We start from the raw sequence: 13,532 nt of genomic DNA, 5'->3' as shown, positions 1-13,532 counted from the left end.
AATGAAAAACCTTCCTCGTGAAGCACTTCCGCCAAAGGCATTCAAAAACTTCTTTTAAATGGCTCCCTCTGAAACAATAAATAACCCAATCACTCTCTAATCTCTTTGCCTCTCCTTTTCTCACCCACACACTAGCTAATTAACACAAGTTTCATACATCTGTGCTAAGAAGGTTTTGAAATGGCAACGCCAATGTCTTCGAAATATGACAAGCTCTGTACGCTGCTGGTGACGACGGCAGAGAGGAAGGCGGAGATGGAGAAGCTCTGCATCGATGAGGTGATCTGAAAGTACTGCAGAGAGTTAGAAAAATGATAGTTGAGATACTTCATCTTCACAGGCCTTGCGTGGGCGCTGGAGGCCTGCCACACCGTGGTCATGATCTTCGCAGACCGCGAGCCGGAGTGGGGATTGTAAGACCCAGAACTTTTGAAAAGTCTTATTATGATCAAGTCTCAAATCATATAATTATTTATAGCCTTAATTTCAGAAATTATTTTATTAAAGATAATTAAGGCAAGTTTTGATTTATTAAATTTGAGACGAGTTATGATTTTTTTCCAATTTTATAATTATTGGGTTATTTTCTATATTTAGATTATAAATTTGACAGTTATGAAATAATAGGGGTTTTATATGATTTAGATTAAATAATTAATATTTTAAATATTAGTACTGCTGTTTTGGAAAAAAATAAAGAAGTTAATTATATTATTCCTAATTTTTGGATTCAAACATTTTATTGAAAATAATTTGTAAAATTGATGAGCAGATAGTATTTTCTATATACAATTAGTGTTGAATTTAATTTAGGTTTCAATTATTGTATCATTCCCAATTTTATGTGAAATTACCAAATCACCCCTAGTCCTAATTTTCAAAATAATGAAACCCTAACCCAGCGACCCGTTACCTGACCCGGTTCCCTTTTCCCCTATACCCAGCTGCAGCCGAAATCCCTTTCTTCCCCCCCAAAACAGCAGCAAACACACACAAACCCTTTCAACGAAAACTGAACAGAGAGTGAGAGGCTGGGTTGTGGCTGAGAAGAGGAGAGGAAGGAGATTCGTGCCGGCGTGCTGGGCTCCACCGCCGCCATCGCGTCGTCGCCGTCGCGCCTCCTGCGATCAGCTTCGCCGTCCGTTCTGCTTTCCGTCAAGTCCATCCCGCTACTGACGCCGCCGAACCAGGCTGAGGGAGAGGGAGATCAAAACGAGCCATGAGAGAGGGTGACGAGCGCGAGCCAGGACTGGAAAGGAGAAGACACTGCCGCGCATCCTCGCCGCCGTCGCTAGAGATCTAGGAGTCGCCATCGATCGCCTTTGAGCCACGCCGGACCCAGAACTGCGAACGTGATGGATGCGAGGTAGGAGCCCGACGCGAGAAAGAGGGAGCGCGCGTGCGCGCGCAGGGAAGGGCGATGCCGCTATCACCGCCGTTGCTGAGCTGTCGTCGCCGCCATGAAGGCTGCACTACTGCCCTTGTTGTTGTTGGGGACAAAGAGACCGGAATGGGTAAGTAGGAGGGGTTTCTGCCACCGTTGGAACTCTGTTGCTGTTGTTGTCGTGGCCGCCGCGCCTTTGGCTGCCGGGAGCGGTAATCTGGCCGCCGGAACCCATCTTTCTTGGTAAGCATTTTGCTTTCGAAACCCCTTAAAATTGATTACTCCGTTATAGTCCGTTAGAAATTCTGAGACATTGGTTACACAGGGTTGAGTCCCGGTATTTGCGCGTCGAAATTAAATCTGCCGTTGGGCCACCGGAGCTTCTAGCCGCTAACGGATCTTTTGCCGGGTCGATTCGAAATTGCAGCTGCTTTGTTTCGCTAGTTCAGTGAGTATTTATAATTCGGAAAGCCTCGCGTTAGTATTCTGTTGTGTTCGGTTAATGAATATGAGTTTTGATAACGTGGGGTCGAGTCCTGATTATTATATGTTACAATTAGTGTTGCTATGATTATTGCGAAAGTGGCTGGGAGCTGAGGTTTTGGTTGCCGTCAGTTCGGGTTGAGGCGGAAAGGACTCTGTGAGGCGTTTGGGTTATGGAATTGCGTTTTGAGGTAGGGGCGCTTTCTAAAAACTATATTTTTTATATGTTAGAATTATTACATATGGATACTGATGTGAGAAAATGTGTATTTGGTGATTGTATCGGCCTTATGTATTATTTGATTGACTCGAATGTTTATGGATGTTGGTTTGGCTGAGTTGTTGTGCGGCTTTGTGAAATGTAATGTTTTGAAGCTGATTCTTTAAATATTTGAAATCTGAGTTTAATCCGTTGAGGATTGATTTGAATTGAGTCGATTATTTTGATGATGTGAAAGATAGAATACTCTTGAAATTCAGCCTGGGTTGCTTTAATTGATTTGGTTTTGATAAATGATTTATTACTGAACTGATTCTTTAAAGCTTTGGAAATGAGTTAAATCAGTTGATATTGAGTTGATTTTGAAATGGTTTTCTTGAGATATGCCACTGAGGCAACTGTTGGATTTAGCTTGCTTTGAATTGATTTCTGGTTTTGAGCTGTTGAAAAGGAATGAGAAACGGTTTAGTTGGGACCCGAACCGGGTGGCAAAGTCCAAGTTTTAGGGGAGGTGCTGCCAAAATTTCTTTAAAATCTGAGTCTTTATTGAAATGTTGTCTGGAAAAATGGCGAGTTAAAGATTTCTACTATTTTATTTGAATTATCAAGAAAAGGATGATTCATGCTTTTGAAATGAATTACTAAAGAGGAAATTGTAATTTAGTCTTGCTTCTTAAGAAAGGCATTGTATCTCTTTCAGGAGAAAGCTATTTAGATGAAACTTATGTTTTAAAGCTGTTTTAAATGTGACAAGTGCAATGCCTTTGAATTTGACTTAAGGGTTTAATTAGAGGAGTTTCAATGATTTTGAAAGAACCTGAATGTCTATTGACAAGTTTCATTTTGAAATGTTTTGGAAAGGTTTAAGTACTCTTTGAATTCTGAATTCTTGCAAGACTAAAACAATTTTGAACAGTTGAAACGTTCTAGAATTTATCATGGGGGTTGAAGTTGGTTTTTGGCCTAAGTAAAGGAAACGGCTTTGAAAGAAGTAAATGATTACGTGACTCGGTTTGGCTTAGATCCTATTTTAGTACTCAAATCGGAAAGCCAAGGTTTTAATGATTTTAAATGAATTTGGCGAAATGAGTTATGTTATTCTCCCCTAAAGACTTGGGACTTTGCCGAGAAACTTTTGTTATAAAATCCCATTGTTGTATGGGTGATTTTGAATACTGTGAAATAAATCCTTAACTTGCCATGGTTTTTGAAGTTTTGGAAAGAGAATGCCGAGAGTGGCTTTGTTTTAAAAAGGGAACTCACTTTGAGTAAATTTGGCTTATGAGCCTGAGATGATTTGAGAAACGAGATTTCTAAAGCCAAGGCTGAAAAGAGTTGAAACTTGATTTCAAAGTGAAGCGATTTGAGAAAAAGTGATTTATGGCTTAAATGCTGGTTTTATGAATTTGATGATGTTGGATGGTGGAAGTGCTGTTTTGTTATGGGCCGGAATGGCTGTGTATGATTATGAATATTGGCTGGTTCTGGATTGAACCGTGAGCCGGAATGGCTGTGTATGATATTGATTTATGGCTGATTGCCGAATGAGTTATGGGCCATATGGCTGACTATGAATTATGAATTTAAGCCGGATGGCTGAGATGGATGTTGATCTATGGCTGGGACTGAATAAATATATGCTTGAGATACCTGGGTAGTAGCAAGGGTTGTGGTTCATCCCACTTGTTCCAGGTTAGAGACTGTGATGCCTGGGTAGTAGCGGTAGTAGTGGTGATTTCACTCGCTCCAGGTTGAGCTTTTAAACACCCGCCTGGGTAGTAGCCGCAGTAGTGGTTATTCCACTGGCTCTGGGTTGAGCGGGTAGTAGCAATGGGGTTGTAGCTCAAACCTACTTTCTCCGCGATGGGTGTTTTTGTCCATGGTTAGCTACCAGGACGTGTCGGGTTGGCTATATAACCGACAGATGATATCATCAGCCACTAGGGACAGGCATGCATCATATGCATCTATGTGATATTGTTTGGGTGTGCATATTATACTTGGTTTGCCTATGTGAATAATTGCTAATTGTTCTACTTGCAATAACTGTTTGTTTGTGCTTGCATCTTCCTATTTGTGTTTGCTACTGGGACTCCGTTGGACTGTGGTGATTGGTTGATGGTTGGATTGTTTGGGCCTAGAACCGTGGTTGAAATGAGATGAACCGATGGTTGCTTTCGGTTTTGTGTTTCTGGTTTGGAATAAAATATGAAAGGCTGTTTTGGTTCAGTATAGATAAACTGTTTTGAAAGGCTTTTGAGTTTTTGAGAATTGAACGGTTCTTCCTTTAGAAAATATTTTTAGACTTTACTTTTACTGTAAACCGTTGTTTTTGAAAATGAGGCATAAGACGGTTATTAATCACTAGTACAGTTTATCTTCACGTATCCTATTACAGTAATTCCCAAAAACCCTCTACTGAGAACCCTTTCGAGGATGATGTTCTCACCCCCCTACATTTTTTCCCTTTCAGGATATGGGCGCAGAAGTTACGAAGAGTTTATTTATTTGTTGTTGAGATGCTCTGTATTATTTTAGTTATGGTTTATTGTACCCTCACCTTTATCTTAATATATTCTGTAAGAGGGATAGGGATTGTATTGGATAATGACTGTAATATTATGTATGAATATATATATATATATATATATATATGTATGGATGTACTCTTTATGAGTTTTGTAAGTTGTATGGTATTTATGGATGTATGATATCGGATGAAAGTATTTTTGGATCGGTATTGCGGTTTAAAGTTTTAAACAGGCTCATATTTTAGTATTAAATAGTATAAAAGTCGTCGTAATGTCCGAGCTATCAGAGTCGCGCAGCCGGAAGTGTGAACTTTGGTAGTTAGGGTGTTACAGCGATGCACCGCCGCCGCCTGCGGAGCGGTTGGGAGCACCTGCGCGATTCGGCCGGAGGAGTGGGAGTAGGTTGGTGGACGCGGCAGCGCCACTGTGTCGAAGTGGAACCTGTTTGTGGCGACAAATTTAAAGTTGGACTCGTCCAGTCCTTATTCTTTGTTGGACGTATGATTAGTTAGTTGCTAATAATTATAACAATGATAATACTAATAATAATTTTTTTCTTTTTTCAAAATATCTCATTATAATAAAAATTATTTAAAAATAATAAAAGATTTTAAATTTAAAGTATCATAAAATTTAATTTAATTATTTTAAAAAAAAATAATTTTCTTTAAATAAAATTCTTAACAAATATAATAAATCATAAATTACTCATTATTTAATTTTCAAAAACTCATATTGTTATATGTGGCAGGGGTTATGCATTAATTGTAGTACTACAATGTATTATCAATATTAAGTATGTAAATATGTGGCTGATACTACTCCTTAAACTAGACCGATTAACCATCGGCTCTGATACCACTTGTTGGGCCACCGTGGGGAGCTCTTAACTACCGGAGAGACTTCGGGGAGGAATCAAGTGAGATAACATAAGATGAGAAGAGACCATCTATAAATTTGACATTTAGATTTGTGAACCCTTAAATCTAATTATCCAACTCTATTTCATTGTAAAACATACCAAGTCCCGATAACATTAAAAAATATTATTGGTAGTTTAATTTTAAAATAAAAAATAAAATAAAATTATCGTGTTTTCTTTAAACTAGTTTTGACAAATTAACAATAACAAATATCAAAATTTGATTAATTTTATTTTTTAAATTTTAAATTATAAATAATTTAAAAGAAAAAGCAGAGATAGGGAGACTCAGACCCACAACCTCTAAATTAGTATAAAAAGATTATGCCATTTGAACTATAGCTCATTCGCTTTTTAAATATATATTTTCTTTTACCAAAGATAGGGAAACTCGAACCTGCGACCTCTTAGATGAGCTTTTTAAATTATTTGGACCATAGAACCTTAAAGTTTGTTATCCAATTCAATACATAAAATACAATTAAAATAAAACTAAAGCAAATTAAAAAATAAACCAAACTAACACTTTTTAGTTTTACAATGAAAAACCTGCCACGTGAAGCACTTCCGCCAAAGATATTCAGAAACTTCTTTTAAATGGCGTCCTATGAAACAATAAATAACCCAATCACTCTTTAATCTCTCTGCCTCTCCTTCTCTCACCTACACACTAGCTAATTAACACAAGTTTCATACATCTGCGCTAAGACGATTTTTAAATGGCAACGACGCTGTCTTCGAACTACGACTAGCTCTGTACGATGTTGGTGACGACGGCAGCGAGGAAGGCGGAGATGGAGAAGCTCTGCATCGATAATATGCTCTGAAAGTATTGCGGAAAGTTTGATAAATGACAGTTGAAATACTTCATCTTCACAAGCCTCGCGTGGGCGCTGGAGGCCTGCCACACGATGGAACTTATCTTCACAGACCGTGAACCTGAGTGGCGATGCATCGCCGCCGCCTGCGGAGCGGTTGGGAGCACCTGTGGGATATGGCCAAAGGAGTGGGAGTAGGTTGGTGGACGCGGCAGTGCCACCGTATCGGAGTGAAAACTTGTTTGTGGCGACAAATTTAAAGTTGGACTCGTACAGTCCTTATTCTTTGTCAGATGTATAGTTGGTTAATTAATAATAATAATAATAATAATGATAATACTAATATGTGGCCGGAGTGGCGATGCATCGCCGCTGCCTGCGGAGCGGTTGGGAGCACCTACGGGATCCGGCCGGAGGAGTGGGAGTGGGTAGGTGGACGCGACAGCGCCACCGTGTCGGAGTGAGAACTTGTTTGTGGCGACAAATTTAAAGTTGGACTCGTCCAGTCCTTATTCTTTGTCGGATATATGGTTGGTTAGTTAGTAATAATAATAATGATAATACTAATAATAATAATAATTCTTTTTTCTTTTTTTCAAAATATCTTGTTATAATAAAAATTATTTCAAAATATTAATAGATTTTAAATTTAAAGTGTCATAAAATTTAAAGTAAATACTTTTAAAAAAAATAATTTTCTTTAAATAAAATTCTTAACAAATATAATAAATCGTAAATTACTCATTATTTAATTTTCAAAAACTCAGGTTGTTATATGTGACAGGGGTTATGCATTAATTGTAATATTACAATGTATTATCAATGTTAAGTATGTAAATATGTGGCTGATACTACTCTTTAAACTAGACCGATTAACCATCGGCTCTGATACCGCTTGTTGGGCCACCGTGGAGAGCTCTTAACTACCGAAGAGACTTCGGAGAGGAATTAAGTGAGATAACATAAGATGAGAGGACACCAACTATAAATTTGAAATTTAGATTTGTGAACCCTTAAATCTAATTATCCAACTCTATTTCATAGTAAAACCTGTCAAGTCCTGATAACATTAAAAAATATTTTTTTTAGTCCAATTTTAAAATTAAAAAGTATAAACTCATCGTGTTTTTATTAAACTAGTTTTGACAAATTAACAATAACAAATATCAAAATTTAATTAATTTTATTTTTTAAATTTTAAATTATAAATAATTTTTAAAAGAAAGCAGAACAACCTCTAAATGAGTATGAAAAGATTATGTCATTTGAACTATAGCTCATTCGCTTTTTAAATTTTTTTTACCAAAGATAGAGAAACTCGAACTTGCGACCTTTTAGATGAGCTTTTTAAATTATTTGGACCATAGAATCTTAAAGTTTGTTATCCAATTCAATACATAAAATACAATTAAAATAATACTAAACCAAATTAAAAAATAAACCAAACTAACACTTTTTAGTTTTACAATGAAAAATCTGCCACGTGAAGCACTTCCGCCAAAGACATTCAGAAACTTCTTTTAAATGGCACCCTCTAAAACTATAAATAACCCAATCACTCTCTAATCTCTCTGCCTCTCCTTTTCTCACCCACACACTAGCTAATTAACACAAGTTTCATACATCTGTGCTAAGAGGGTTTTGAAATGGTAACAACGTCACTACAAGAAAAATGGGAAATTGCAGCGAAAAGTTGCCAGCGCTTTTTCGAATTGCCACAAATTGATTGAGTAGCTGCGGTTGTTGTAGCGTTAGTTGTCTTCGTCGAGGATTGGTCAAGAGAGCAGCGGTTTGTGTATCAAATGCCGCAAGTCACATATTGCTCAATTTGATTTAATAATCAAATTGGGTGAACCCAGGGCCATTAATCCTCATTTTTGTGCGAACCCAAAAAGGGGGAAAATGTGCCAATCACCAATTTTAAGACTCCTTGCTGCCGTATACCTTCGGTCCATCAGCTGCAGCCGCTACATCTTTCCTCATCATAGATCTGCTCAAGCTGCCGTATAGCTCCCGCGTGTGAAAGGAAGGTGGAGAGGCACGTTCGTTGTTCATTCCTCAGTCGTGCATGTCCCGGTGTCGTCGCGTGGCTTCCCAACCATCCCGATGTCGTCGTCCTCAACCTTCCTCCCTTGCCCTGTTGTGCGCCGCATGAATGCACCCTCTCCCTGCTTCCTGGTTTTCTTTTCCCCCCTTTTTCCTGTTGTTCCAATTTCATCTTTTGTATTCGTACGTTTGTTTCAATTTAATCATTTTGCTTGTTGATCGAATATCTTTGCACTAATTTAGTTTAATTTTGCTTGTTTTCGATTTGTCTGCTATTTTGGTTCAAACCCTTGTGATCATCTGATGGAAACTCAATGGGTTCTTCTTCATGTTCCTTAGCTCAATTCCTATGTGATCATATTTCCTATCATTGAAGGAAGTTTCAGGTTTGAACTCCACCCTGGCTCTGATTCCCACATCATGATTTGTGCATAGAGTGGCTCCACACAAGTGAAAGCCTCGATTTTTAATTCAATTTTGTATGTTAATTTGTTTCAGAATCCATACAACTTGTTCAGAGAGGCTTATAGTGCTCTGAGAGTTCATCTCAACACTTCTAAGCTCTTGGAAGAGAAGAATCTCCCCAATATTATTGACAAATTTGGTTAGTGCACTTAGGATGCATTCTACTTATCCGTGGAGCCTGTTGGAGTTTTTCATGGCTTGAAGGATTTTGCTGAGATTGGTGGTGTGTCTCCAAGGTTTGTGATCATTGATGATGGATGGCAAAGCATCAATTATGATAATAGTGATGACCCATATGAAGATGCCAAGAATCTTATCTTGGGTGGACCACAAATGACAGCAAGACTTCACAGGTTTATGCCATCTTAAAAATTTCTATATTTAGTCCTAATAAGAAATCAAAGAAAAGGTATGACATAGAACAATAAAACAATAGAAAAGCATTATTATGCTACTAGTACATATTAGTAAGAGTTGCCATGTTCTGCCACCATGATTGCTTAAATTAATATGTGATAAGTTGAAGACACGCATTATATATTAATTATTGCTCCTTTGTATATATGATTTGATGTGGTAGATATCAGATAATGCATCATATTCAATTGCTTTGATGTGGTAGATATCAAATTTTACTATTTTATTATATCGAAAAGTAGATTTGGAGTTAGATTAATTAGCTAATTCATTCAGCAAGTAGATTGGTTATTAAATAAAATTTGTATTTGCTAGTCAAATTTCTATTGGTCAAACTCATTTTGTAAGTAGTTTAACATTTGGTAATGTTACTTGAGATATATACGTTGTGATTAAGAAATGTGTCTTTTGACATTGACTTAAGAAAAGGCACATGTAATTGTTAAATTACTAAGCGGATGAATATGGGTGAGCCGGTGAGGGGAGGAGTGAGGAACGCAATTTGACAATTGATTTCTTCTAATACTTTCAAATGGCTGATAAATTGAGATTATGTTGTTTGTGTTCTCCAGGTCCTATGCATTTTTCATTATTGATAAATGATAGTTACTATTTTTGAATGGGAGGTATGATCCTGTTATGTTTCTATTTATGTTGCTTTCTGCTACTGTCTTCAACATGTTGTCCAATCTGTTATGGGTGGAAGAAGATTAAAGCTCAGTTCTTTTGCATTTTTATTTTGTTCTTTTTTTCCAACTCGATTTCTAGCATATGAAATTGGAAGTATAATTTTTCAATCCAACTAAAATTAAACTATAATAATGACATATTGCCTTCGTATGATATTTGTTGTGTGCTGAATTAATCCAAATAAATATGCTCACTAATATATGGGCAGCATTATATTCTATTATGCTCACTATTATGCTTCTTGTATTTTAATATGAGATTTTGGGTGCTAAAGACTTGTTTTCCCTCTTGTTAATCTCTATTTGGAAAGTGTTGAAAGCTATACTTGGAAGAGAAAAGAGTAGTACTCCTAATATCTGTAATGGCTCATTGTCTTTGATGAAGGTGTGTGATTATGGGTAAGTTCAGTAACATAAATTATTTAGATGCTATTTCATTTTTGTTTTGGTTAAATGAGAATCTATGATTGTGCTTATGTTTTAGCATGCACAAAGTTCTTTTCCATTACTTTGATGATCCAAGGTTATCAGTGTTTATTTTCGTGCTAAAATAATTACTTTGATAATTTAGGATTTTTTTCTTTATTTTTTCCTTTATTTCCAACATGAAGATGTCATTTTCTACCATAATATTTGTATGCTAATGTGATAGTGATTCGAAAATAAATGACATTGATCCATCAATTCTTTAGACTAAGAGAAACACAAGTTTTTACATATATACAAACATCTTATTTATTTAGAACACATCAGTTTTTGCAGAATTCTTACAATGTATATTACCTGAATCACATGACTTTAAGAACATAGCATCAATTTTGTTTTAGTGATAGGCTTATGTGAGTAATTAAACTTAAAACTTGTTGATTAATTAGGGTGACAGTAAAAGGTAAGTCATGTGAGTGTAAAGATTATGCATATGTAAATTGTTAGTTAAAATTTTAAAAAATTTAGAACCATTAAAAAAGGGATCAATCCTTCATTTGTTGAAGAAATATATTTTACCAGTAACCACCTTGGGAAAGGTTTTATAATTGGTGTCATGGCAGGCATGATAGCACTAACTGTGAGCAATAAATCTTGACATGAATATATACCTCTCTTGAAAAGTTTATATTCCTCTATATTCCAATCAAACCGTTGCATTTCTGCTATCAGGAAGCTGTAGCAATTGGAAAAATTGGTAAGATTTGGGTGAACAATGTTAGAAGAGATATACCCAAGCATCAAAGGAACTTCACTACTTTCCATCGAAAGCAGCTTGTTGATGCCAAGAGGTCTGCTGAGAACTGTCAGAGAGAGGCATGCCCTGTTCCTCCCCTTAATAGATTTTTGTGTCAGTTAGATTCTGCATTTCTTTGTGTTGTCTAATCTTGTTTATCCATCTAATCTGAAACTTTCCACCTCTCATTTTCAGGTTAGACTGAAAGTGAGTAGATCAATTAAATGGATGCACACTGCTGGTATACGCACCCAAAAACTTGCTAGTGACATGTTGCTATTCTGGAAGCGAATAGATAAGGAGATGGTACTTTTTTTAATTCCTTGCCAAATTTTGTTGATGCTATTTTGCTGGTTATTGAATTCTGAATGATGCTATATTTCAAGAAGCAATCTTCATATGTGATTATGGTGAAGTTTAGAATAATATGATAGTTACCAAATGGCTACCTCTTAGGCTCCATCTTTATTCTTGAAAACTGAAAACAAGTTTCATGCATGATGGTAGTTGATATTTGGTAGAAGTTTTTCTTAGCTTGCTTATTGTACACATACCTGCTGTTTTATATTCTCCTGTATCAACTGAATTGTTGAAATGATATTGCACTTTTTTTTACATGTATTTGTAATCAATTAATCTAGGTGGCATTTTGAATCGTTAGTTTTTGAGATTCAATTGAGAAGAATTGAGATTTGTTTAATAGATATCACACTAGCATTTTGGTTATGGTTGGAAAGGGGTGGTGTTTTGGTAGACATGCAGATCAGATATTCTACACGCTCTTGGAATTCATGCAATTTTGAGCTGTTGATTTATGCTCTATATGGATTATGCTTCTAAATTTGCTTGTTATTTAGTGTTATGGCTCAAGATCTTGTTGACATTATCAAAGCACAGCTTCAAATGTACTATCTGTCCGATGTACACAAGTCTTTATCTTTGAGAATTGGGAGTACTAACTAGTCTCATGTAACATTTTATTCTGCTTTAAATGTAAATGAATATTCTTTTCTTCTTCTTTTGAAGCACTAAAATATCAAGGAACAAGTGTATTTCTAAATAATTGTCATGTGATCTTTTGTGATTTTCATAGAGAGGTGGACAAGAGAATTATTGAACTTCCAGAGATACGTGAAACCGGAGAATATATCGCAGAGTTAAAGCTGCATCCGGAAGTTACAGCGAGAGTAAAGTTGAATGTCTTTGCTAACTAAAGCACAAGTATGAAGTTCTATATGCTAATAATGCACATTTGGAGCTACCAGCTTGCATTGGTTCAAGGTAAATAACCACTAGTACTGTATGAATCTTCAAACATCAAGTTTTATGTGATTCTGTCCCAAAGTTCTAATAGAGGAAGGATTCTTAATGTACTAGTTCATTGGTTTATGTACATATTTCCTCTTTAAATGTGTATTCAAGTTTTAGGACCTTTGTTTGGAATGTACTATTTTCATGAAAGTTATGTAATTATTATAGAGTAGTCTCCTTTTAAGGTTATAAAAGCTAGAATTTGTAAAAATCATATTCTAGTTTAAAACTGTCAATTTTTTTTAAGCTCATGTATGATAATTACGGCGGTTCAAAATCGTCACATTTTTTAAAAAAACACCCAAATCTACGGCGGTTTTAAAACCGTCGCAGATTTTTTTAAATACACTTATCAAAATAGTGGCGGTTCTGCAACCGCTGCAAAATCAGTTATCCGATTTGCAGCAGTTGTGCCAGCGATTTTCCAAAACCGCCACAAAATCAAATCTCCACCCCTTAAAAGGCAACGCTTGTGGAACCGCTGGAATTTCATTTCGTGGCGATTAAAAACCGTCACAAATATCTGAAAAGACCGCCGCTATTTGGCGTGTCTCTTGTAACGCATTGTCCTCGAACTATGACGAGCTTCGTACGCTGCTGGTGACGACGGCAGCAAGAAAGGTGGAGATGGAGAAGCTCTGCATCGATGAGATGCTCTGAAAGTACTGTGGAGAGTTTGAAAAATGACAGTTGAGACACTTCATCTTCACAAGCCTCGCGTGGACACTAGAGGACTGCCACACCATGGTCATGATTTTCGCAGACCGCGAGCCGGAGTGGTGATGCACTGTCGGCGCCTACAAAGCGGTTGGGAGCACCTGCGGGTTCTAGCGGGAGTAGGTTGGTGGACACGGCAGCGCCACCGTGTCGGAGTGGGAGCTTGTTTGTGGCGACAAATTTAAAGTTGGACTCGTGCAGTCCTTATTCTTTGTCAGATATATGGTTGGTTAGTTAGTAATAATAATAATAATGATAATACTAATAATAATAATAATAATTCTTTTTTCTTTTTTTCAAAATATCT

The 13,532-nt window shown here is 36.6% G+C and overlaps 1 long non-coding RNA gene across 2 annotated transcripts; it reads left to right on the top strand.

Moving 5' to 3' along the window:
* Positions 1–7,910: 7,910 nt before the first annotated feature.
* On the top strand, positions 7,911–12,719 carry LOC112783257 (uncharacterized). 2 transcript variants are annotated; one of them, XR_011878458.1, is made up of 8 exons: positions 7,911–8,536; positions 8,744–8,790; positions 8,903–9,222; positions 9,859–9,912; positions 10,287–10,374; positions 11,134–11,277; positions 11,393–11,503; positions 12,291–12,719. It is a non-coding gene; the product is annotated as an uncharacterized lncRNA (long non-coding RNA). The 2 variants fall into 2 exon arrangements; XR_011878457.1 differs by lacking the exon at positions 9,859–9,912.
* The last annotated feature ends 813 nt before the right edge of the window (positions 12,720–13,532 follow it).

This window comes from Arachis hypogaea, chromosome 20 (assembly GCF_003086295.3).
Source record: "Arachis hypogaea cultivar Tifrunner chromosome 20, arahy.Tifrunner.gnm2.J5K5, whole genome shotgun sequence".
Taxonomy (NCBI): Eukaryota; Viridiplantae; Streptophyta; class Magnoliopsida; order Fabales; family Fabaceae; genus Arachis; species Arachis hypogaea.
This window is presented reverse-complemented; position numbering and strand designations above follow the sequence as displayed.